The sequence below is a fragment of the Corvus kubaryi genome, unplaced genomic scaffold (genome assembly GCF_017639235.1).
Source record: "Corvus kubaryi isolate FWS band 111438036 unplaced genomic scaffold, C.kubaryi_AGA036_p1.0 37300, whole genome shotgun sequence".
NCBI classification, from domain to species: domain Eukaryota; kingdom Metazoa; phylum Chordata; class Aves; order Passeriformes; family Corvidae; genus Corvus; species Corvus kubaryi.
Genome location: NW_024581093.1, coordinates 10679018 through 10701919, shown reverse-complemented (window position 1 = coordinate 10701919; position 22902 = coordinate 10679018). Strand labels below are relative to the sequence as shown.

Genomic DNA, 22902 nt, shown 5'->3' with positions numbered 1-22902 from the left:
AACTAATTTAAATTCTCAGATTGTTTTAGGAAAGCTAAATTTAGTTGGGACAGTAACAAAATAAAATGTAAGCAGAAAACACTTCGCAAAGTTAAATTCACTTTCCAGCAGAAATTAATAAAGCAGGATTCACATCCAGCTTCTTATTTTAAACCCTGCTGGTGGCTGGAACTATTGATGTTTGGGATGCAAACCTGCTCTGCTGAAGTCAACTACAAGTTTGCTAATTATGTTACTGAGTCAACATCACACCCATGCATTTTGTTTTTATTCTCTTTAAGGACTGCAAGATTTAGACGCAGAATTGGGTTTGGCTTTCAAATACCTTTAATGTTTGGGAGCACTTGACCTGAATTCTTTAAGCAGAGTGTACTTCTGTAATGAATTGATGATATTGAAAGAGATCATGAGCACAAGTGATGCCAAGGTGACAAACAGACCAGAAGCTAACGGAAAACTTCCCTCAGTGAAGGGGGGAAAACAAATTGAGGGTTGTGTGTGAAGATTTTTTACACTAGGAAAGCATTCAAGTGAGGCAGCACTCCAGGCAGTGACCACAGAAAACTCCTGGGGCTCCTGTGAGCAATTCTTCAGTGGATTCATGACTTCAACTTGTTCTCAGCCTAAAATGGGCTTTGTCAGGGGTCCCACATGCCTGTTCTGGACTTACCGACAGCAAATCCATCAAAATAGCTATCAATGTACTGCAATGGAGCAATTTAACCCCCCAACCATTGACCTATAGGAAATATTTCCTGACATCATCTTGTTTCCTGCCAACTGTCCAGAGTTACATACAATCCTTTCACTCCAAGATCTACCTGGCACCATAACACTTACTTCCCTTTTAGTAAGTACATGTTTGGTACTGTAATACTGAGATTTTACTGCCCAGCTTTTTTATTTCTAGGTGTCTTTTCTGGAAGGTTAATAACTTCAAACCAAATAATTAAAATTAAGTTAATGGGCACTAATGGGAATTAATGGGAGCTCTGTTTAACACCTCAGGTTTGAGTATTCACTTCTTAGTGAGATTCCACTACTATTTTTAGCTTCAAGTTTTAGGCAAAAGAATTTTAGATGGGAGACAGCTACTTCTTCTCACTCAGGAAATCAGAGTACTGTCTTATATTGACTGCATCACCACACTCTGTCAAAGGCAAACAAATTAATTTCTGAGGCATTTTCACCTTTGGCAGCTGTAGGAGCTTCAGTTGAAAAGCAAATCTTTAGGCAGCTTAATGATAGCAAAGTGCAGGTTAAAAAATACATCTGTCCCAAGCCAGTAGGTATCAAAATACAATGAAATACTCTGGTGTTTGTATCAGAAATAGGTACATAGAGCTAACAGAACACTGCTTGATGTGCAGATCTACTGCCCTAGTGCTGGTCATTTTAACAGAATCTATTATTTCTAGCTGAGACAATAGTGATTGCAGGACACAATTTACAAATCCTCTCCCCTAGAGGGACAAAACTTGTTTGTCAATAGCTTTTTTTTTTGTAAGAGAAAGTTGAACATACAAATGTTCTGGATGTGGTGTAAAACTATTCCAGAGCAGTCATGAATGAATTGTTAATTCCTGAGGGGCATTTCTCCTAAGCGGTTCTTGGCTACAAGCAGGTTCCCTGGTTAGTTTGACCAAATGCAGAGGATCATGGCAGTTATGGCCATTGAAGCACACAATCCCCTTTCAGCATTGGATGTGCAAGGGAAGACCACCAGAACTGGACAGGAATACCATGACAATATGGGATCAGCTTCCAGCAAGAGTCAATTCCATTATTTGAACTTTAGCAGCTGCTGAAGTATAAAGAGTTCATAGCCCTTCATGGGTTAGAACTTCATCTTCATTCTTCCATAGGAATACATTCAGAATATGTCTGACTTCTCAAGCAACCAACCTTATTTCAGGGGGGAAATTTGGATCTGAGTCTATCCAGTACAGTTTCAAGATACTGAAACTGCAGCTGACAGAAACTTCAACATGATTAGAATGATCTGTTATCCCCACATGCAAACTTTTCTGTTTTTCCTTTTTACTTGTGTAGTAGACCTTCTTTTACTACTTTAATGCCTACATTTAAGGCAGAAAGTGAAATGATATTTAGGATAATGCTTCAGCGTCTGTTTCACAATGGTTTTTATTGAAGCTGTAAAGCACTTGCATGCACAGAGAAAAGAAGGTGCATTTTAGAACTAAAACTATTAAGTAACATTATCTTGCCATGGTTCATTCCCACTGGGATAGAAGAACCATTTGAAAAGCATAACTGAATTTAGTTAAAATATGATAAATTTTTATCTCCACTTTACCACCTTTTCAGCACTGCATGCTGATCAAGAAAGTAATGAAAGCACGAGTGTTTATGTTTAGAAGCTTTTGTCTGATCATATGTTGTGCAATACCTTCATATTTTCCCGCTACTACTTAGAGTAGGGAATAACTTGAATATAACAGCCTCCTCCTAGAAAGGGGGATGAATACATATGTTTCTGTATCTAATTACCAATATAAAGTCCACCAGCAGTAATCAATGTCACAAATGGATGGAGATATGAGGAGAGATGAAAATATGCTTTTGCATATCATGGCAAGAACAAATGGTCTCCAGATAACAGAATAAAATGGCTGCTTGTATCTGGCACAAAGTCACAGAAATACATATCCAAAGCAAAATTTACAGAAACAACTTCACCATAGTTTTTCTGGGGGCCAAACCTTAAGTACTGCACATATCTTCTTTTAGGAAAGCAGACACTGACAGGGACCATAGAGATATGCCTATTAATTATCTTGAAAAGATTGTTTACTGATTCTTCCAAAGAAGATAGAAACTGTCTTCTTTAATGACTAAATATAGTAATAGTAAATACAATAGAAACACAAATATAATATTATGAATAAAAAAAAAAATTAACAAATAGTTAATTGAGAGTTGAATTAGTATGTATTTCTGAAATATAGGTCCCATATCCATTTTGTAAGTCACTGGATATATGAATGATCTGCACACAGGAGATCAAAAATGCCTTTTGAAGTATACTGGTTCTCCTATCACCCTTATGAACACTGCCACATATAGAAAAGTAATATTACAACCCGAGTACACAGTAGGGAAGCACCATTTCTGCTTTGCAGATGGCCAGCTGAGACATGAAGAAATTAAATGATTTTTCCAATGTCAAACAAGAAACCTGCATCAGAATGGAGAAAATCTAGGCCTTCTGAGTCTTGGCTGATTTCCTGAACAATCAAACTATTCTTCTGTTCTGGCATGAATAAATCTCTGGTTGCAGATTGGATTGGTGAAAGCATCAGTTCATCATGAGATGAAAAACAAAAAAGAGCGCTATCTGACACAGTACAATATACTCTCTACAGCAGTTTTCTTCTCCAAAATTATACCCCAAAATCTCAAAGTTAAGTAACACAGTAATTAAAAAAAAAGGAAAAAAAAGGCAAAAGAAAAATTAAGTACCTCAGACAAAGAGAAAAAGATGTTTCAACTGAGGCATGAAAATAAATGTAGATAATAATTATCACTTATGCAATGCTTTTTATCTTCAAAATGCTGTATAAATATTACTTTAAAAATCCTCACAACACCTCAGGAGGCGGGAAAATATTAAGCATAATGTAATAAGTTATATCCTCATATAATTTAAACCCATTTTCATTCTAGAAAACCAAGTTAAAAAGAAGGTTGGGAGGCTAAAAGAGTTTGTTTAAAGCACCTGAGCCGGCCACATCCTACAGAAAAACCTCCACTGTCACATAGGAGGACTGTGGTCCTCACAAGCATATGTGAGTCAGCTTTAATTAATCCAGTTCAGACTCAGCACAAGCCCGGCGGCCAGGGTTCAGCAAGACTACAAAGCCTAGCCCAGAGTCCAGGCAAATCCTGCAGGATAGTTAGCCTGGACTGCAGTCAGTAGGATGGGGTCACTCTCAGGATATAACCTGGCTCATTACAAGCTGAGTACCTTGTACAAAAGGCCATCCTACAGCTACAATGTGGCACAGGCGCATCCAAGGCTGGGACTCTGGAGCTGCCTCTGAAGTTTCCTCCTTTAGCTCAAAGGCAACCAAGCAGGCACACACAGAGGCTGTTTTACACATGATGGAGCTGCAGTGGAGATGGAGCTTTTCCACCTGCAGAGCCTGCCAAAATAATGTAAAAGGGCAAAAGGGAAGGTGGTAAGTCTAATCAAAGACAATGTTTTGAGCTGAATAAAACACTTAACTGCATGGAAAATTCCATTAGGTTGATTAGATACTTGCCTCAGGGCCCTCTTAAAGCACCTGTTAAAAAAAAAAAAAGATACCTATTGCAACGCGGCTAAAAAATATTGGAAAGCAGGAAATGGAGCTTATTAGAGCTCAAATTAGATCCAAGATTTATGTGAAGAACAGTTGGCCTCTTTAAAAGGCCTGCTTAATCCCTAGATGGTTTTTATTGTTTCTATTATTATTATTATTTATTTATACAGTGCCATAGGTATACATGGCACTTTACAGACAAATAAAAGAAAACATGGGTCCTCCCCCAGAGAGTTTACAATACCTGATCCAGCAAAGAGTTAAGTACACAAGTAACTTCATTTGCAGGACTAACCTCCCTTGGAGCCAATGAGATTTTTCAAAAGATCTATTTATTGACATGATTATCTCTTCCAGGTTAGACCCTCTTGTCTCAGACATTCAGTCTGAAGCCACAGGTGAAGAACCCAGTTCACCGGAATTACTGCTTGAGTTGGGAGCTAACTTCTGCCGAGCAAACCTTACAGTAGGATTTTGTTCCAGGTTATGCATGATAAAGATAAGCCAAAGCAATGAAGGAGGGAAGCTAAGCAGTTTCTATACTGGTAAGTTGGCTTCAGTGAAAGTCTTTTACTAGTATTTGTAATATTTTCTCAATTGAGACAGCAAAATTAGTCAGTGATCAAGAAACAGCTCACAAGGCTTGGTGCACACCAGGGAAACCGGGTGTTGTGTTGCTCCTTACTGCACCCCAGTGTGACAGGGCTGGCTCTCCAGGGATGACTGACCAGAGCTCTCTATCTGCACTCTGGAGCTGCTGAATCGGAACCTTACAGCACGTGCATTATGCCTCAGGTGTAAACTCGAATAGCATTCTATGGAAGTGTGTTCTTTCTTACTTTGCAAAAGCAGCACTTCTGGTTCCCGCTGAAACCCCTGCTATTCTGTTGTGTTTCGTCTGGAAGATGAGATGATCGTGTTCTGCTCCTCACTGTCCTGATGCCCCTATTTCTGTGAATGGAAAATTGGAGCTACCTCAAGCCACTTCTCTTTTGGAGGGTAGTAATGACTACTCCAAATGTGCAACCCTATTTGCCTGCATATAAACTTTTAATAATGTTCATTAAACTTTATTAGAATTGTTCGTGCAGCCAGATCAGGGTTACAAATTAAAACCTCAATCCTGCAAACACTTACAGAGCTTTACTCATGTAACCAAAAGGAAAAATTTCTCTTTCTATACTCACACACTTAAACTGAATCCGAAACGTAAATACAATGCCATTTATTTTCTTATCCTCTGGCATTAAGGTTAAAAACATGCAGGCAGGAAAGAAATTATACGTTACTGGTGCATAAAAAAAGAGAACAGCTCCACAACCTTTTTGAAACTACATAAAAAAAAAAAATCATCATGTGGAAAAACCTTTCTGTTGCAACAGACTTGGAAAAGTCAATGAAAAAAGGTGAACTATGACTGTAGGTGCATAATGATACACAAAAGTGCTGGCCAGAAGAGACACTGAAATCTCTAGAAGTGTTGCAATGAACTTTATGGGCAAAAGGATCAGGTCAAATCAGAGCCTGATACAAGAACCCAGTGATGCTGGAAAGAATTTTCCCATTGATTTGACTGAATTTGAATTTCCTATGCTTTGAAACAGATGAAGTGACCAGCAAATTGCAGGACTGCAGGTAAAGGAGCAGCCATAAAATCCAGAAAGTTTTTAAGGAAAGCAGACATGAATATAATAAAGCCAAGGTCAAACTCCATCCCCAAGACAAGTACGATTGAGAGAATTATACCTCTTTTAATGCTAAGTACAGTATTTATGATTATTTATCTTGGAAGAATCGGTAAATTAATCCACTTATTTTAAAAAGCATGTTTTTATTCCATTGAGTAATTTCCTTTGAAAAAGAAAAATGTTTCCTAAAGCCATTAGCAGTTAAACCTGATTTTTTTTGTTGTTTCTAGCTGAGATGAGGCTGCATATCATTATTCATGCATAATCTGATTCCAAGTGATTCCTTGTTTACAATTTGTTTTGTGCATTTTCTTATATAAGCAAGAATTAATATACTCAGGCATTGAAGAAATATGCTCTATTGTCTTTTATTACAATTCTTTGGAATGTGCCATACATCATCTTTAACTCCCAATGACATTCAAAATAGCCTGAGGAAAACACGAATAAATAAACATATAAACAAGGAGAAATACACTAATAGGAAAATCATTTAAGTACAGGCTTGCATACAGGTACTTTAAGCCTGTGTAATATAAGCAATGCAAATCATGAGCTGAGCCCAAATTTTTGAATAAGCACAAAAATTACTTAAAGTTCACGTAGCTTTGGGGATAAGCAAAGTCAGAGTAGTGCAACAGAGTCGCCGCCTGCTTCTGGCAGCAACCAGATGCCAAAAGCTCAGCTCTTCCATTTCGCTCCCTGCCTGAGAGAGGACCCCACCACAATGAGCTCCCTCTTCTCTAAATACGAGCACCCTCCAGTGTGCACACCCAGTAACATACACCCCATCCCTGGGCAGGGATCAGATCCTGCGCGGGGGCTGCAGCCCCGAGCCCGGCTGGGAGCAGAGGCTTCCACTGACACCAGCGCTGTTCCCTGCCAGATTGCAGGTTCAGGAAATCATGGACCTCTACAGGAGCTGCTGATCCTGAGAGAATAACTCACATGAGAAATACGGTGACATTTTGAGGCTTGCCTGCAGATCCAGACTTTCTAACCTCACCAGGTTTCCTATCCTCACCCTAACACGCTGCTGTTTCTCCTACACATCTTCAAGAGTTCTGTATCAGAGAAGATCTCAGAACGCCTTGAATCAATCCAACCTGCTTGATTCTTTTCCTTTTGACTTTGTCATACTTTTTTCTCATGGGGAGTCACAGAGCCTGCCGGCTTTCATCACGTTAGGGCAGGCACCCCCCCTGAATTCCTTATGTTGTTAATTATCAGGAAAAAAATATTTCCCCCTGCTCAAGTACAGAACATTGTAAGTGAGTATGGAGCACAGTAACACTTGAAAGGCTGTCCCATGTAACCCATTAACATTTATTCTTGAGTTTCTTATTACAATATAATTTTGCTGCTTCTTTTTATTTTGGACTTTCTGTACATGGAATGACAGGCAAAAAATTTAATGTTCAGAATGCTAAGAGACTATTTATCCTGCAGTAATTAATAATACTGTTTCTTTTTCTTTTATCCTTCATCATAACTATCTTCTTCTCAGCAGCTAGATTGGTTTTTATTTATTTTTACTATTTAAAAAAAAAATTGCAGTTCTCATTGTTTTTTGCCTACATGTAATAGTGTATTTTGTGGCATTTTAACAAATTAAATTTCATGTGGTGGAATTTTCCAAACTGTAATTCTACAAGAGTATTTCTCACATTCATGTATAGGAAAGATGAAACAGATCTAATAACTCTAGAGGTAGTGACTGGGTTGTAAAGTCTGACCTTATGAAAGAAGTAATGTGATGACCATTGAAAACTAAACTGTTGGAGGTCTGTGGTATTTTAGGGCCTGTCACAGTGTCCCTCTGAATGCTGCTGACAGATATAAAAGCTGTCTAACCTGTATAACCTGTCTTAACTAAAATTAAGGTTTGTTCCTACTAGTCTGTTCAAAGAGCCAAATTCTAAGGGCAGCTGTGACTTGGCAAAACCCAGGTCCGGTCCATCTTTGTGGAAGAGATCTATGTACCTCTTTTCCATTTCAGAATTTCTCTTTCATCTAAAGTTTAACAAGAAATAGAAGATTTTATAGTAAATTTGTTTATAATTAAGAGAATATACTTGCCATCTAAATGTCTGATTTACATCACTATAGGCTTTGCCAGTAGCACCTGCCAAAACTCATCCTACCTTCCAGTGACCACCACAGGATTTCAAAGGTATGTGTGTGTCCAGCTTCTGCAAAGTTGCCACCTAACGTCTTTCACCATGTTGACTGAAATTACAAAAAATGATTTTTTACTGATTAGTTTTGATACACAGAGCCTTAAGCAATGCATCTGCTTTGCAATCTGAGCCATGTACTTAACCAAGAACAGAGATGTTGATCACACTTTATGGCCAAATCTGGCCCTGCAGGTGAATCTGAGGGATACACGGGTGTCTCTGGAGGCAAATCAGCCATATAAAAGACAATATAATCACACAAAAAATATAAGAAGAAAACACTCCCGGGGAACTTACCAATAGGATTTTGCAACCTGTCTTTTACACTTAGATCAATCAATCAATAAACTAAGATCCATCACGGTCAATGTTTAGGCACATAAGCTTCAAGGCTGTATTTTTCAATTATACAATTTTCATGGATATTATCTCTAATCAAAATACCTTACTTGCTAATTCATGCCCTAACATGGCATTTTGAAAGAGGGAGTTGGATTCCCTGAGTTAGTTTAGAATATAATGAAACGGAATGATCATATTTTAACATATTTTCAAAAGGAAAACTCAGATTACTTTTAGCTCTAAAATTGTGACCTGGTCCCTGTTCACTAACCCCCCTGGCAGGCACTGGGGGCTGCTGAGAGGTCCCACCAAGCTGGACAAGACCCAACACCTGAGCCACGCATGGTGGCCCTTTGCTGAAGCCACTCCAGGCTTGTCAGTGTCGTTCTTGTTTTCTTTGCTATTTACTAATAGCAGCTATCACCAAGTGATTGGCAAAATAGAATCCCAGAAGCCAGTGCTGTCTTCTGATTAAAAAGATGTTTTCTGCTTCTATCCCGAAGTCTATCACTGGCACACTGTATTTCTGAGTTTTCTCAGTCTTACCTTTGATATTTATGGTGTCTCCCCCTCTTCTAGACATTTAACAACTTATTTGCTCACAAATCACCTGAGAAAAAAAGTTGACATAGTAACATTGTTGTACTTAGAAATAATGGAGAGATGTTACTTATTAGAATATGATCACTGACTTGAACTGCATAGAACAGGGATAGTTAGAGAATAATTCCCAATCTTGTTCTCCCAGGAGCAAAGCTGCATATTCACTTTTGTTTTCAGTTCCAAATTGCAGGAATGTTCAACTGAAAAATGCACCTATTTTCAATTAAGCAACTCTTTGCAGTCCTGACTGCTCTTTTCCAGTGGTTTAACTTAACTGCAGCAGAGAGAGGCTGGATGGGAGCAGTGAGAGATGACATCACATCTGTCTGAATTAACAAGGTTACAAACAAGTACACTAAGTTCAGCTGAATGGATCAACAAATAAGTAGAATTACTCTTTCCCATAGCTTCCCAACATAAGTCACAAGAACTCCAGCCTTTGGAAAATTCTCCTTTAAAGCAAGACTAATTAATTTCACATTCTTGGTTTTTGTACATGTTAATACCTTTTATAGGTCCTTACCCTGAACAGTCTTTTAAGTTTTACTGTGTCATATGTCTTTAACCCATAACTTCTAGGGTTGTTTCTTCCACCTTATTTTTCTCCTATGCACACCATGCATACTTCTACACATAAAAATGCTGTGCCTACTGTCTCTATAAGTTATAAAGGATTGTCTATATTAAAGATGTTCTACTATATTTTATTTAATTTCACCAATTAATACTTTATTTAATTGACCATTCAAATACTTTGAATTCAACCAATGGAAAAACTCTCACAACTAAACAACAATAATTCAATTTTTTACATGTACAATGAAAACATGTATTTTGTTGGTATCCATCATGTTTAGAGCTGAGAAACTGGGCCTGGAAAAATAACTCCCACCCTTGACTTGGTCACCAACTTCTTTTTTTTGATCTTGACTGTATAAAAGACCTCAAGCTAAAACTTGGTGCTCAAGGTTTCTCAGTATTTGATTTCAGTGTGAAGGACTGAAGCTGCCCTTCTGGGACCCTTAGCACAGTGTGACAATGGCAGAGTACTTTGCCTCCTGCCACTCCAGAGGAACTGGAGAAGAAATTTATCCACACTATGTTAAAGAGCCACTAAGGATAGTTAAGAAACATATTTACTGGTGGTTGGGTTAAGGAGTTAGCTGGACAAGAGCCAGGATTAAAAGAACTGCAGTAACTCAGGGTTGTAGGTCTCGGCTGATTGTCCACAGGTTTGGCTTAGTTCAAAACCACCCTGAATTCTGGCAAAACCTAGGTTCTGCCTCTTCAAATCTCATTAACAATTTCAGTGACCCGATTGTTACAGAAACATTACCAAAGCAGGCTGCACAAGGAAGGAAATGTGATGTGAGGAAAGATAAAGGACTTTTGACAGATGAGATTCTTGATCAAGTATATGCAAGTAAGAAAGGGCAGTTTTAAGACTTATGTGACCTGGACTGACAAGAGTTGGTGAGTAAACCTCACTGATATCTCTGAGACAGGAAGCTGTAAGAAACCCTTTATTTGAGATTTGTGGTACTGAGTTAAATATTTTGAAAGTAAGACTAAAAACTTGTCAAAGTCTCAGGTTCTAGCACTAAGAAAGAACTAAAGAACTGGACCTGCTCCCTATAATTGTTTTCCTACTTCATTTATTTTCCCTCCAAAGGCTTGGGCTTCAGCTCCCCTCTTTAGATAAACCATATCAGAAACAGGTGGGGGAACACGTAATTGCAACAGCAGAGTGTGCAAACCTGGAGCTGTTCTCTGAGGAGAAACTGCTATCAACCACACTTGGTGCTAAAACTTAAAAACATCTTCTCATTGGGCACTCTGCCCTTTGCAAGGCCTGCTGAGGCTGCGACATCAGAGGGGACAGATTTAAGTTTAACATTTATTGATTGATATTTAGTAATTTTTCTACTGCAAAAATAGGTGCAAGACTGCCAAGTCCTCCAGACCATACTTTTCCCTACACTTCTTGCTAAGAAAAGAAAACTGCACCAGATCTTTGGCTAATACAAATGGGAATAGCATTCATGTCTCCAGGGGAGAGCTACAAATTGAAATTATGGAGTAATTAATTCACAATATTGTCATGGCTCATAAAGAATACTTACAAACTAAATGAACCACAAGTGGCCTTACCTTTTCTAATTTAAATTTTTTAAAATATTTTTAACAAATTCCATTCCCTCGCACTCCTAGGCTTCTTTCCTGGTCCTTAGAATTCCAGTGAATTGTAACAAAAGGGAAAAATGGCAGTAATTTTTTTCAATTATGTGGTAATACATCTTGGTATATCTAATGGTGATAACAAGAAATGATGAAACTGAAGGGTATTTTCAACATTAGTCAATCTAGGTCTCAAATTTAATTTTCCACAGCTAATTTTCACAGTTCCACATTCAAGAATGTAGAGAATAGGATTCTTATAACAACACTTTAACACCTATTGGTATATAAGTAATCATGCAGTATTTTCATGACTGACCTCTAGGAAAATAGGAACAATTTTTTCATTATTTTTCATTTCTAACAGGCAAACTGAGTAAGACAGAATAAAATACTTTTCCCAAGAGTCATAGATTAAACTGGATCAAGAGCAGGGGTTCTTGGATCTGTTATCTCCTTTAGCTCAGATTGCTAAACCTTTTTTTCTGCAGCCAGTCAGAGCTGTTGAGGTATTGTGGACTGCTTACTCTGTTCTGCAGCACTGCTAATTCAATGCAAAGTGGTAGGTTTAAATGTATGACTTTCACCACTGCTGTCCATACATTTATCTTTGAAGTCCTTCTTTTTGTTTAAGATTAGGTAACTGAAGATAACATTTATAAAATCAGTAATACCACATAAAATTACCCCTCTTTGAGAAAAGACCTATTCCACTAAAACACAAATGGACTCTAATGACATAATTTTGTTAAGGAGCCCTCTCAGTGTTAGTGTGCAAATGACACCAAGAAGTAAGAATTCTTTAATACAAATCTTTCTCTGCTTTACTGGTCTCATTAATGCTGCCCTCTGTTCTCAGAAGTGACAGAGAGCTGGGAGGGAGAGAGTGGCATGTCATGGTCCTGTGGCACTCAGGTCCTCAAGCTGGCCCAACACCAAGCACCTCCAGGGCCAAAAGCACGTGTTTGAGAGGGTCCTTCTACAAAGGGTGGATCTAGGGCTAGCCTGAAAAACACATTTACCATTTTGGTATGAGACTGGTTGCTACTGCCCAGACTGCTCCTGTATAATTTGGAGAATAATCTGAGCCAAATGAGGAAGATATTTGCATTTTGCAAATGACTGGCAGTAGTCTAAACAAGAGATTAAGATGACTATATAATTTCTTTGCTCCTTCACCAGAAGCAACTGTGTTTATATTTACCAGAAATCTCTTATGTGAACATTCATTTCCAACTAAAGGTGCTCTACCATATGGATCAGATATTTTACTTTCTCAAAAAAAAAAAAAAAAGTTAATCTATGATGGAATATATTTATATATTTTTGACTATTTCTATAGAGTGATGGTGGAGACCAGTAACCATAAGGTTTTATCTGTACAAAGAGAAAATGTCAATACCTCTTTCCTGCAAAAGATCTGAAACTGGAGCTAGTAACCTCAGGTACACATACCTGAAGGTGCAGAAGGTGTAAATCTCAATCTGCAAAACTGTGAGCTTTTCACTTGAACTGCTCTTGTCACTGTGTTCGTGCACTATAAGTTAACAGATATTTAGAAAGACATTTTTTAAACCAAATAGATTTTTAGTTAGGATAACTAGCATTAATATAATGAGAAAAAAAATTCCTAATTTAGATACAGAACTAACAAGAGACATGAGAGGCAAAATGAAGCTCAGGTCTATTTCTAACAGACTAAACCCCTAACCATTATCCTATCAATATATGATTAAGCTTTATCAGCCATACAGCAATTCTTGTCCTTATTTATTTTTTGGGTTGTTGTCAAAAGTTTTCAAATGCAAAAATGTGAAAGTCACAATAATTAAAGGAATTGGTGAAAGTTCATCTCTGCAAAATTAAAATTTTAAAAAAAATAGGAAAAGGAAAAAAGGAAGGAAGGAAAGAAGGAAGGAGTTTAAAACCTAGATGTTTAGACAGCCCTGCAAGCCCCCTTGTGACCTTACTCTGATATTTAACAAAACATTAATCTTCTTGCCAGCAATTATAAAGAATACAGTGATGTAGCTGGGGCTCAGTGAGTGAGTAATAGTAATTCCATTGTTCTCTTTTATTTATGCCTTGGCTGTACCAGGCAGATGAGGTAAGTTGGGGCTTTTTATATGTTATTATTCTGAACTGGCAATACATAAAGGCTGATTACACAAATACCTGTCTGTTTCTGAAGCACTGTTTCACACCTCCTTCCAGCTCATGATCAAAGCGTTTCAACATTTTATTATGAAATCATGAATCCCTGCTTAGTTTGCATATGAATTATAGCCTTTAAAAAAAAACCACACTGGTGTACAACAGTGACAGTGCCTTTTGAACCAAGGAACAAAACAAGGTGTTACACATTACTTCTGGAAGGCAATGACTTGCTGATTAATTCTGTTTGCTGGAGCACAGTCCAACCTCCCTAGTGAATACATAAGCCTTGAGACCAGACATTTTTTTTTTCTGTGAACAGGCCAGTGATTTCTTTTTCTCTTGTAAGAAAGTAAACTCTATTAAGAAGTTGAGAAAATGTTGTCATGTAGCTGTAACCAAAACAAAACTAAAATCGCTTCCCTCTGCTTCTCTGAAATGCAGTAGCTATTCTAAAAATGGAAAATAATCCAATTGTCCAGTTAATAGCATCCCACTGTACGAACCTGGCATTCTGAAAGCTGCTGAGTGGATTCCACCCATGGGCATAAAGCACATTGAAAGAAGACAGTGAAGCAGATCTCCCTAAGCCATACACAGGTGTCCTGCACCTACTTCTTAGAAGAACTGCTATGGTGTCTTTAAGATTCACACTTACTACACTTCAAAGATGAAAAAAACTCCCGATGTTCAATCTTTCTACTTCAGAAAGAGGGGGCTGATTTTTTACTTTCTGAGAAACTTGCATTTCAGAGTCGCAGGACTGTGAATCAGGGATAAGACATAATACTGAGTTTTGTAAGAACAGCATCCAGTTGCTGATGCTTATGCCAAGATGCAAATTCCCGTATGACACCTAATTGAATGCCAATGGTTGATCTTCTACAAATACCATGGTTTCCTCACAGTGGTCTAAAAAAGTGCCATTCCTCTAAATATAAAATATGCTAAGGATTTTCCAAGTTTGTTTTATATCATACAAATATGAACTGTGAACAATCTTATTAACAGAAATAACATTTTATTAGGGTTTACTGTCAGTGATTTGCAACTATTAATGTTGTTGAAAGCCATGTAATTTCTGTCACTTCAGTCAAAGCAGGATTTGGTCCATAATTATTGACCTCTTTTATTTGTAATGACGCTTTCCCCCTCTGTTCACTTCTCTGTATTGGCAGACGCAGATGCAGATCATCTTTATAAATAATGTCACCAAACCAAAATTTAAGGTGTGAAAATAAAGAGGAATTACTTCTATGTTTCATGACCTGCCAAAAGAATAATCTAAACTCTGATTGCTGCACTTTCACACAGCTGTACAGTGAAAGATCATGCAGCCAAGGCAACAGCCAAGCTCAGAACCCTTGGTTTGTTAAAACGTTTTTCAGATCATCAGTAGGTGGCTGAAGTAATTAAACTTAATACAGCATTTCTGAAGAGCTAAAGGCTTAGCTTGTTACACTGAACAGTATTTTCCTCTTGGAGTAAACCCACGCAGGTTATCCAAAAGCAGATTCAACTCAATGGCATCTCGTGTAACCTGGCTGTCTCACTGGTGGGACTCTGGGGCCGTGAACACTCACACATTTTTTGTCAAGATATCAGCCAAGGATTTCTTCTGCTGGCCAATTCAACACATTTGAAACATTTTGTAAAGCTAGCTACCACTTCAGATCTTCTCTGTGAAATAACTCTGAATGCACACCTTTGACCTTAAAATCATTTCTTCAGCACAGTCTAAAATTGGGTGGGTTTAGATTCTGGCATTAAAGTAATTGCATTTTTTACCCTAGCACATTTTAAAGCAGAACAGAACGACATTGCAGTGTTTGAGATTAGCAATTATGCTTGTATCAGTATAAATACATTACTATTGAAATGAATGAATGAATATATAAAACCTCCCTGTGCAGACCTAATAAAAGTGCCAGACTAAAGAAGAAGAGATCCCTGTCTGAATGTCAAACTTCAGAAAATAATCCATCTGGTTCTATTCACAGACAGACAGGCCACATCGCAGAGTACCTTGCAAAATCAATGCTCTCCATGCATGAGACACAAACTCACAAAGGCAAGAATTCAGAGTTGAGCCTTAAGCCCTGTTCATAATTTGTTTCATTGTTCCAGCACATATGAGATATGTAAGACCCCCAGCAGCTTTGAGGCTCCTGTTCTGTTCCTGCGCAATAGGGGTGAGTTAGGGATTGCATTGTGTCCATATCCCCTCAGTTCTGGTGCCTATGTAAGCTTTAGAGAAGATATTTAGAGTTATCTAAATGAGGTTTTATGATAATGTTGAAACAACAAAATAATATTTGGGAAAAATAATAAAATCCTCTCTGAAACTAAGATACATTAAAACTCCCTCAGTATATCATGCAACTCATTATGTGGAATTACACCATTCCTCTGAGCTATGAATTTACATAGTACTGGAAACCATGAGAGAGAAGAAAAGGCTCTTGTAGCCAATTCTGTAAGAAAAATATTTTTAATTTGAGAAAATATGCTTTTGCAGAGCAGTTACTTATATGCTCAACCTAGTAAATTTCTACTTCAAAAACTAATTTTATGGAACAAAAATTTATCAAAGCTAATGCTATGTAATTTGGTTTTGCCCATTTTTTACACTATTATCTTAATAATTATTTTGTAGTCTCATGAATCCCAGACTTTATGGGATAGATATTGCATTAGCTAGACTCTAATGGATCACAATGACAACTACTTTTAGAAACACTCCTGTATCACAAACACAGAACCCATCACCATGGAGTATTTAAATAATATTTAATCCATACAGGAAAATATCATAAATAGATGCAGTTATCACAATAAGTTGCATTCAAAAGGCTTAGAAATCCTCATACTTTACCTATTTTCTACTTAAGTGTATAGAACATAAGAACCTTTCTGTAAAATTTGTGAGAATGATACTTTCAATATTAGCAATACAGCATTAAGCTGCAGGTTGAACAAAAATTTAGAGTGCACCTTGAGGCACTCAGAAAAAAAAGACTACTCAGGAACACAATGGGATTGTATTATGCTGATGCAATTAACATATTATATCATTTGTCACCTTGCTGGCCCATGGAGACTCGTATTCTCTGCCTAGAAATATCTGATGGTTTTGCAGGTAACTAGAGATAAGATTGTTCACAGTTCTAGAGCTCTGGGTCAAGATGACTTCTACGTCTCCAAAAACTAGAACACGTAGGGAATTTTAGCTAAGTATTGCTGGCTTAAGGACATCTTTAAGAATGAGGAAAGAGTCACCAGCTCAGCACAACCAGTAGAAATCCTAGAGCCCAAATTATTTTCATTTCAGGTTTCTGAATTATCAAGGCAAAAGGACTGTAATGAGTTTTTATTATCCAGAAGCAAAGTAGTAATGGTTCAAGAAAAATCCTGAAGAAACATAAGAAACAAGGTGTTCTTCTGGGAGTAAAACAACCTTCAGCTTCTTTACATTAGGTAGATTGTAGCTAGCCCCTTTCTGAGGGCTCTGACTGCACTAAATTTGGCTGAACTTCTGAGAAAAGGAGTTATACTTCTCTTTTGAATACTCCTACTGCCAGAATGCTAAGGGTACCCTTCTAATTTAGGAAAGTGGACAGGGAAGAACAAAGGAGGAGGATATAAACACTGCCTGATCAACACCCATGTATCTTATCTTTAAATTTTCTGAGAAATGTTTCATTTCCTTGTCTCTCCAGCTGCACAGTCACTAAATTTCTGCTAAAGTGAATGAGGAAAAACTGTTATTTTGGGGTTCTGACTTGGCATTTAACACATGAGACTTCTGTTGGTGAGGTAATCTTAGCTTGCCTCGCACTTGTTGCTGCCATATGGAATTTAGAGCAACCTTTGACTCTGGTTTCTTCTCTCTGTCCTATTCTGATCCTGCTATTTCCACTATCAACTGCATTAATACATTTCCAAACTGTGCTTACTGTGCAGCAGTATATCTGGGTCAGCTTCTAATCAATTAAGAGTCATCCTGACAAATTTGCTACACCTTTGCTCTCAAAAATGGAGACTTATGAGAATCAAGTAGCTCATGTGATTTTCTAATTTTCCCCAAATTTTCTCGTTACTCTGATGTTTGTTACATTTCTTGAATTCATTAATGTATTTCACACTAATGCTCAGTTTGCACAGCCAGTCTGCAATACAACTGAAAAATACCAGCATTTCTATGATCGCAGAAGCACTTGATGATTTTTTAACTTTAAAACAAGCTTTTATGGCAAGACAATTCATAGTCTCACACAAGAATGTACAAAACCAAAAGGTCAGAAGCTCTCTCATGGCACTCAACCTCAGAGGCATGTAGAAGATCAAACACACACATACTCAACAAAAGGTTTTCACTCAGAATTTGAAGTTCTGCTCTTGGGCACACTTGGACCATCATCCACAGAACCCACAACTAAAGCTTTCTTTCCCCTACACCCCCATGGTTTGAAAGAAACTGCATTCTCCAAGCCAGCTGGTCACTCCTTTTCTCCAGTGGCTTCATCTCTTTTGCCCAGTATATGAGGGAGCTGAAACCCATTAATAAAGCAATTTTAACCTACTTTTTCTATGCCCTGCATAATTTTAAAAGGAAAAATTGTCTTCTACTGAAGTCACTCTACATTGCCCTAAGGAGCTTTGGGATTGTCTCAAAGAACATTTAACAAATTAGCAAGCAATCTTTGTTCAGATAAATAAGCGCTTAAAATTAGGTGCAAAGGTACCAAGGTGCCCAATCCCATCCAATTCAATGAGATTCCCATGTTCTGCACCTTAGAGATTTTGGCACAAAGGAAATGAGACGAAACTTGGTTTCCCATGAAACTTCATGTCACGTTTGGTACAGGAAAGGTTTGCAAACACACAGGCAAAGACACCTGACTGCCACAGGCAGGGAGGTGAGCACTAACTGCAGTTTCTGCATCAGACATGTTGCACTGCTGAGCCTAACAATTGTTAAATACTTTTAAAAGCTAGACTCCAAATGCACAGAAAATGGCTATGGGATTAAGCCATACACAATTTTTAAAGATATCTTTTGTCTCTGTAGCATCTGTTCTCATTATGAACTCATTTTCTTATCTATGCTTGGGTCTATTTCTTAAATCTGAATACAGGACAAATATTTCCACTGGCTTGCATGGGTAATTGAGTCTGAAAATAATACTTTCAATATCAGGAAAATAAAAGAAAAATTTGCACAATTTTAGTACTTCTCTTCCTTTAGTACTTCTCTTACTTTACTGTAAATGTAAATTTACATTACTTTTTAAATTATGCTTATATTTATCTATATAATCTCAGCATCTTTAACAAATTAACAATAATAAGTATCAGTGAAAAACAAGTTATATCCACTTGAAATAAATTAAGATGCTATTTATATCTGAGACACATTCTTCCCAGTCATGGTGGGACTGATGTAAGACCATCACTTCAGTCAGATATTCCTGTCTCTCAGACATTTCCTTGCTCTCTCTTGCCAAAGTCTCTTGTTAACTGTTCATGAAAGGTCTTCCTAGAGACTGATATGCTGCACGGGGTCCTTAGCATGACTCTCTTTATTCACGCTGAGATCATATCTAGTGATTTTCTAGCTCTTCTCCTCCAGGTTCTGTGTTGCAGTCCCTTCCTTTTTGAAGTTTCTATTTTCATGGATGACCATTACTTTCTTATATTTAATTCCTCCTAAGTGCTGTAATTTCACAAATGTTTTTAATTCCATAAGCTGTTTCCTGTGATCTTCTCCAGACTACTTCTCAGCATGGTTTTCAGCTTTCTCTGGGGCTATATTTTTTTTTATCCACCTCTTCCTCTCCTCTCTCTTCCCTCAGCTTACAACAGCACTGGCCTCCTTCAGCCATAGCTCATTTGTCTGTTTAGCATCTGTTTGTCATTCATACCCCTTGATGTTAGAACACTCATCTTTTTCATATTCTCATCTCTAGCCCACTGTGAATAGTTGCACAATGCCTTAGATTCACCATAAGCATTTAGTGCTATTTCTTCTATTAGGATATTTACATCCTTATCTCCAATGCTCTCCTTTTTCCCCGGGAGGTTTTAATATTGTCATCACTGTTTTAAATTTACCGTTTCCTGCAGCTGATCTTTAATTAGAAAGCTGTAATGGGACAGTGTATTTGCAGAAGCCTCATTTGTCAAGACTTCATGTATGAGGATCTGCTCCTGAATACAGTTTGTCAAAATTCAGGTCTTCCATTACTTTTGTTACAGATAAGGGAGACCACTGAAAATATCCTAATTTGTCCCTATATTCAGGACTCACAAACACCACAAATAAACTGGCATCACTTCATGAACATAATATTGTAGAATTTACTTTGGATACAACAATTGCCAAAATTGGTATGTAGTAGCCATGCTCTTCTAAGCTTTCTCTGTTCTGTTTCTCTACGCAGCTGTGAATCAATGCAAAATTTTACCTTTTAAACAAGGTAAAATTTTTACAGAATGTTCTATCCTGAGGCTAAATGATTTTTTTCCCCATTGCCCTGAAATTATTGTAATCAGTATTTATTCTCGAAAAAACTTGGAGGCCATAATCATATATCAAGGCCCAGTTGCGAAATGTAAATACACCCATTTTTTATACAACATAAGAAAGCTTGCAAGCCATGCATCTGAGTGATACAGTGAATACAAAACAGATGAGGGAAGCCCAAGGTAACAGTGAGATGATAATGGCTGGTGTAATAAGCAGTGCTACTGCACCTCAACTGCTTGGCTATGATTAAACTAATGTAATAACTGCTACCATGCTAAGAAAAGGCATTAAGAGCAGAATGGTGGTTTATTGTCTGCTCTCTTCTGTAATTTACTCAGCACCAAAGTATTTATCAGAAACATATTTATTGTGTACTCACTTTTGGATGTGCCATATGTTCCTCTACTGATGATGCAATAATTTGTGTTTACTTTTTTTTTAAGTGCTGTATAAAAAGACTAAAGACAAAACTGGAAAAAGTCAGCAGATATCAGTGCTGGATGTGAGATCAGTTTCATAGGAAGACAGTCATGCCTCTAACAAGAAGTTTGCTCTAATGAAATGAAGGAGATCAAAGATGATAGAAAGCAAAGCTACGTAATGAAACAGTGATTTAAGAAGCCTGGGACATTCATTTTATTTTCACTGTAAGATAGGTTACTTGCCTTACAGTTTGGTATTGTTTATTCTGGTGTCTGTACATGGTTTCGATTATATTAATTACATTATTGGCTAAATTCTAAACTGTTGTTAATCAAAATTACTATTCTGACTCCAGTGAATGACAGTGACTTATACCAGCTGATAATCTACCCTTCAGTGCCTTACAAACTCAGGATAAAGACTTTGCAAGCCTTCTAAAAAGTTTGTTTGTTTGTGAAAATGTTACAATTTATTGCTGTTTTGCAAATGGATAGAATTTCTTGCTGTAAATACTTTAATTACTATTATAAAATGAATTGAAATTTAATTAAAGATGAAAAAAAGCACAGTGGAAATATTTAAAAGGATAAAACCAGCGAGAAACACTCCCAGATTTGAATGTCATTTTAACAGTAATTTGAACCAACATCTGAAATGTGTTATATAATTTTAAACATATACTAAAAATTATTTTCTTCCAGCTTAGAGCAAGTGCAGACTCAATAGCTGTTCCAAAGCTTTTAGTTTTTTCCCCCCTCAATCTCTAGATGTAAACAAACAAGAATGCTAATTAAAAAAGTTACTTCAGGCAATAATCTTGTCACAGTAGTTAAAGAGGGTTAGGCTCAATCATCAGAAGGTAGGGTAACCTCTAGAGAAATCATTCATCATGTAAACACATTGCATTTATTCAATCAGTGATTCTCCAACAGTTTGAAACAAAAGCCTTGGCTATCATTGAAAAATATCACTTTTTCTCTTAATGAGACAATTAAAGGTGTGTTTGACTCTTTTAAGGTATAAAATGAACATGACACTGTTCCAAAAGGCATTTATAATACTAAATAAGTGGGCAGGTTTTATTGAAGATTGTTGTACCCTCAATTCCCTAAATTTTCCTTGTTTCTCAGAGATAGTCAGCAATGTCTCCATGTGCTGTCTCTCCACTGTGACAGCAGGTGACAACAGGTTTATGGAGGGCCCAGTACAAAACAGGAAAGCTAAACCCAATTTCTAAAAGGTCTTCAGACTAGTTTGTGTGCAGGCACTGTCAGCATGTCAACAGCTTGGCTGGGGTCTTCCTTGAAAAAGGAATGTAAACTCAACAGGTTCTATTTGGGCACAGATGAAGGGTTGGACACCAAATGCATTGTCAGGGTCTAAGCAGGCTACACACACATCTGGAGTGCCCTCCTGAAGGTGACTGAGGCCTTTGAGCAGGCAGAGCTACGGTGGGGCCAATGCACCAGGGCCTCAAGGGCCACCTGCCCTGAAGTTTGGGCACAGCTAATGACACCTGTAAGATTTCAGCCAAGAAAGCATTTTCAAATGCAGTGCAAAATGGCAAGAACTTGAATGCCTTTTGAAAGAAAGCAAGCTCCAGTGAAGACGGAACCCCCTCTTGTGCTGACACAGAGATTATTCATGGAGCCCTCCATGGAAAACAGCAAAATCCCTAGGGTGGCTGACAGCTCTATTCTGTAGGCGCTCACTGGCCCCCCTTGTGTGCATATTTGGGTAGCTACCTTCAAAATAGACCCTCCATGTTGCAGTGAGTGACATACTGAGGATTTGTATTGATGGTGTAGTTCAATATGCAAGTCCAAATGAACTTAATGTTCTGTAATTTATGCCTTTCTTTTTAAGACAACACGTCCTCATGTTTTTCCAAGAATAGATGTATAACTTAGACTTTTGGGCACTGATCCATTTTACACATTTCCTGATCTGCCCTTGTGTTACTGGAAAACGTTTTCCAGGACAAAAGCTCAGTTTGTGCAAGAAATAAAATCAATTCAATTGAACAGAGATGATGGTTGCACAAACGTGTATATTGTTTTAAGCACAAATGTCTGACATTTATCAATATAATTTAGAACCAACCAGATAAGTTTCTTCTAATGGACCAAACTTCTAATAGTATATTTGCATAACACTTCAATTGAACTTAGAACAGCCTGTGTTCCGCATAATGTTTCAAATAGGAGTGCTAAAATGGTACATTTCTTTCCCATTGAACAAAGATTTTATGTTTCTGGCAATGGTTTTGTAAGATAATGTACTTGTTAGCCAAAAAAACCACTCAGAAAATAACCTTACTCCTACTTTGATGTACAAGTATAACAACAGTTTTTTAGGAATGGATATGAGCCATCTTATTTTTGCACACTATATTCTTTTTTTTTTTTCAAATGTCAAAGATACATATCTGAGTGAAGGGCTTCTCCATGGATCACATTTCCCTATTTTTTTCCAGGCTA

At 37.5% G+C, this 22902-nt stretch overlaps 2 long non-coding RNA genes across 3 annotated transcripts in view; one reads left to right on the top strand and one right to left on the bottom strand.

The window, feature by feature from the left end:
• Window positions 1-22902, bottom strand: part of LOC121664298 — a 274117-nt gene that overhangs the window by 99573 nt on the left and 151642 nt on the right. The window lies entirely within an intron of this gene.
• Window positions 4689-22902, top strand: part of LOC121664300 — a 65072-nt gene continuing 46858 nt past the window's right edge. For both annotated transcript variants that reach the window (XR_006015950.1, XR_006015949.1), the window contains exons 1-3: window positions 4689-4870; window positions 8123-8186; window positions 13415-13423. This is a non-coding gene — a long non-coding RNA (uncharacterized LOC121664300). The remainder of the gene's footprint in view (window positions 4871-8122; window positions 8187-13414; window positions 13424-22902) is intronic.